This window comes from Mus pahari, chromosome 5, assembly GCF_900095145.1.
Source record: "Mus pahari chromosome 5, PAHARI_EIJ_v1.1, whole genome shotgun sequence".
Lineage (NCBI taxonomy): Eukaryota > Metazoa > Chordata > Mammalia > Rodentia > Muridae > Mus > Mus pahari.
In genome coordinates this window covers 32290408-32295132 of record NC_034594.1, presented here as the reverse complement: position 1 = coordinate 32295132, position 4725 = coordinate 32290408, and positions in this window count along the sequence as shown.

The following is a 4725-nucleotide window of genomic DNA, read 5'->3' as shown; positions in this document are numbered from 1 at the left end:
CACACACACACACACACACACACACACACACACACACACAAACACACACAATCTGGGAGGATCAGGTGGGCTGGGCTCTTGAATGGGGAAACAAACCGTAGACCATTTTCTTCTCCCCAGTTAATGTGTTTATTACTTACAGTTGAAGAGTTAAGTGGGGCTATTGCATGCAGATTCCCAAGGAAGACTGGGAGACAAGCTTATCTAACCTCCGCAGGAGCAGTCTCTGTAGGGAACAGTCTTCAGGCTGTAGAAATCCTGGGGGAAGAAAGCTACGGTGGACATTTCCTGCACACATTGTCAACGTTCTGAACACCTGGACCCAAGGAAGGCTATGGCATCACACTGAGCCTAATGTGAAGAAGGCTTTGCTACTTTTATGGGCTGAAACATTGGTATCCTTGACATGACTGTGCCCTGTCAACCAAACACATTCATTTGGGACTGTACTTGCTCTCCACAAGAATTCACCACAAAAGAACTAAGAACTTTAAATGCCCAGGCACCTCGGGAAGAATTCTTGCTGGCTTATAGTCAAGCTAACGGGACTACAAAGCCAGAGACTGAGAAGAAAATTCCAGAACAAGGGAACAAATGAATAAGGAAGGAAACACGCATGACAAAAAGCTGCTTCCTAGCAACCCGACACAGTACTCATCCCATTAACTGCTTCCTCTGAGCGTTGCTTGCCCAGTATTAAATTCCACTGTTAGTCATCTCCATGTCTCATGAGATAATAGTTTTCAATTTAAAATTTCAATTTTAAAGTAAGGCTGTCTAATCTGCAATGCTGAGTAGTAAAATGGAAGCACCCAGTTTACTAATAAACACAATTAGTAAAAAGCATACCCAGTTATATATTCACTAACTAATCTAAAATCTCACAGACACATCTACAGCATAACTCTTATACTACTGTGCTTCAGTCAGCCAACATGAACTCCAAATAAGACTTGAAAAACTGTACCTTTGTACACCTTGACACCAGGGGAATAGAAAGCAACAGAAAAAACCTCTCCACTCACCACCACACAAGCTGATCTTAGGATCCTAGTCTCTTCATCCAATAATATGAACCATGCCATCTATCAAAACACACCACACACACACACACACACACACACACACACACACACATGCACACATGAATGCACAGATACACAAAGTCATATGAGTCAAAGATCTCTAGTACAGTAGAACTGGGAGGCTGGGGTCAGCTAAGTGGTTAAGAGCACTGGGTGCTCTCTTCCAGAGGCTCACAATTGTCTGTACCTTTAGTTTCAGGGGATGGATCTGATGCCCTCCTCTGATATGATGCACAGAAATTCACTTAGACAAAATATCACACAAATAAACATTTTTAAAAATAAAGGCATATTTGTACTTTTCAGTTCATGTTTATTGGACTCAGCTGAAAAATTGTCAGGAAATGAAGCATATTTTTGCTATAATTCTAGACAAATATCAAAAGCCATAGTTATTTTATTATATCATATAATAATAACAGCTAACTTTTATTTAGATGTGGCTTCATAGGGCCCAGGCAACCTTAATCCCTGATCCTCCTCCTTCCATCTTCCAAATGCCAGAATTACAGGTGTGCATCACAACACTCAACTTTACCAACTATCACACTGGACAACTATATTCCAAAAGCATTAGGCATTCACATATATTATTTAAAATCACAGGCAAAATTGCCTCACTCTGGCCATTATGGTATATTGCTAATTTTGTTTTAAAAGCCTCGCTAGATGTTTCACTTGTGTGTGACAAATTAAGTGAATTAACTTTTCAATATTCACCTTTTTAAAACTTATGCGGTCTTGATGAAGATTGTGTGTGAGAGGCTTCTACTTCTGCATCTTCTAAATCATTTCTTCACTGTATTTCCCTTCTCCTTCCCGACTTCTCCAGACTTATTTGGCTTTCCTTCCCAAGACCTTTTGTCAGTCTCTGGCCACCTTTAGCCTGGCAATAACCACCTGCTGTGATGCGATGGATGTCTACATGGATGTGCCATTAGCCTCTTCCTGATGCATTCATTCACTGTAGAAGACATATTTCTTGTTGTACACTTGGACTACTTTGCCAGTGTGCTGACCTTTGTAGCATTCTCAGACAACCTGACTTCAGCATCCTTTTGAATGGGCACAGAGCAGACATGCTTCCATCTCAGCTCCTTAGAAAGGGGAAGATGCGATCTCCCTCTGAACATGAGAAGGCGCAATGAAATGCTGGTCGCCATACTCCCTTCAATCAGAAGTCACAAAGGGATTTTCATTTCATCAGCTGTTATCCATGATGGCCACAAAGGGAAGAGGTCTAAATGCATCTTCTTATTCTGTAAGTTGATCAATATTTACTTTTTAACACACTTTTTTTTTTTTTAGGTTTTTTTCCTTTACTGTTCAAACTTACTTTTTATAAATTGTTTTATTTACATACATTTCAAATATTGTCTGTCTTCCTGTTGCTCCCTCCAAGAGTTCTTTATCCCATCCCCTCTCCCCTTTGATCTGAGGTGTTAGCCCTCCACCCCCACCTCCTCAACCCCACCCCCACCCCACCCACTTCCATCTCAGACATCTATTCCCCTCCCTGGGGTATCAAATTTCTACAGGATTAGGCATCCTCTCTCACTGAGGCCAGACAAGGNANTCCTCTGCTACATATGTGTCTGGTGTCACAGACAAGCTCATGTATGCTCTTTGGTTAGTGGTTTAGTTTCTGGGAGCTCCCAGGGGTCCGGGTTAGTTGATACTGTTCATCTTTCCATGGGGTTGCCATCTCCTTTAGCTCCTTCAGTTCTTCCCCTAACTCTTCCATAGGGGTCCCTGNTCGCAGTCTAATGGTTGGCTGTAAGNNTCTACATCTTTCTCAGTCAGCTGCTGGTAGAGCCTCTCAGAGGACAGATGTGCAAGGATCCTGTCTGCAAGCACATCATGGCCTCAGTAACAGTGTTTGGTGTCACTCATGGGTTGGATCCAAAGTTGGGCTGGTCATTGTATGGACTTTCCTTGAATCTGCTCCACTTTTGTCTCTGCATGTTTTTTGTTTTTTTTTGGGGGGGGGGCAGAAACAATTCTGGGTCAAAAATTTTGAAGGTAGACTGGTGACCCCATCCCTCCAGTGGGGGGCCCTGTCTATTTACTGGAGGTGGTCTCTTCAGGTTCCATCTCCCCACTGTTGGGCATTTCAGCTAAGGTCATCCCCATTGAGTCCTGGGAGCTTCTCATTTCCCAGGTCTCTGGGACTCTCTAGAGGTTCTCCCTCCCCCCACTACCGCATATTTCTATTTATTCTTCTGGCTCTCTGGGCTTCTCTCCAGTCTCATCCCCCATACCTGATCCTGCCCCCTTCCCCTCCCCCTTCCCTCTCCCACTCAGGTCCCTCCCTCCCTCTGCCTCCCATGATTATTTTCTTCTCCCTTCTAAGTGGGATTGAAGCATCCTCACTTGGGCCTTCTTTCTTTCTTTTCTTTTCTTTTTTTTATTATTATTATTTTCTTTATTTACATTTCAAATGCTATCCTGAAAGTTCCCTATCCCCCCTCCTGCCCCTGCTCCCCTACCCACCCACTTCCACTACTTGGCCCAGGCCTTCCCTTGTGCTGGGTCATATAAAGTTTGCAAGACCAAGGGGCCTCTATTCCCAGTGATGGCCGATAAGGCCATCTTCTGCTACATATGCAGCTAGAGACACAAGCTCAGGGGGTACTGATTAGTTCATATTGTTGTTCCACCTACAGGGTTGCAGCCCCCTTCAGGTCCTTGGGTACTTTCTCTAGCTCCTCCATTGGGGACCCTGTGTTCCATCCAATAGCTGGCAGTGAGCATCCACTTCGGTGTTTGCCAGGCACTGGCATAGCCTCACAAGAGGCCACAATATCAGGGTCCCTTCACCAGAATCTTGCTGGCGTGAGCATTAATATCTAGGTTTGGTGGCTGATGATGGGATGGATTCCCGGATGGGGTAGTCTCTGGATAGTCCATCCATTCATCTTAGCTCTAAATTTTGTCTCTGTACATCCTTTCATGAGTATTTTGTTCCTTATTCTAAGGAGGAATGAAGTATCCACACAATGGTCATCCTTCTTGGTTTTCTTCTGTTTTGCATAATGTATCTTCGGTATTCTAAGTTTCTTAACACACTTTCTAACCACTCCTTTCACTTGTCATTATTTTCCAGTTACTATCTTCTGCTTATCATGACCTATCTCTCAGTCCAACTGTAAAGAACAGCTCTACATCAGCAGGAGCCTGGTTATCTTTATCAGTTGAGGCAGTGTGTGTATGTGTGTGTGTACACGTTCACTTAGATATATTTGAGACAAGATCTTACTATGCACTATGTAGCCCTGGCTGACCTGGAACTCACTCTGTAGACCAGCCTGACCTTCAGTTTACATAGATCTGCTGGCCTCTGTCTCCTAAATTCTGGAATTAAAGGCCTGTGCCAGCATGCCCAGGTTTATTTGTTTCTTTTTTTTTTTTTATTTGTTTGTTGTTTAGAAACAAATGTGTTGTTTCATTCATAACTGCTGTACTTTGTAGCAATATTTTTATATAGAAATCCCAGCAGGGTGTTTCCACTGCCACCCCAGTGTTCTGGGTTCCCAAATGAAAGACACACACATAGCCTTTTTATTTTAATAAGCCTTAAACAGCGCAATAGCTTGGCTAGTTCCTAACCTCCATGTGGTTAATACACCTCTCTCTGATA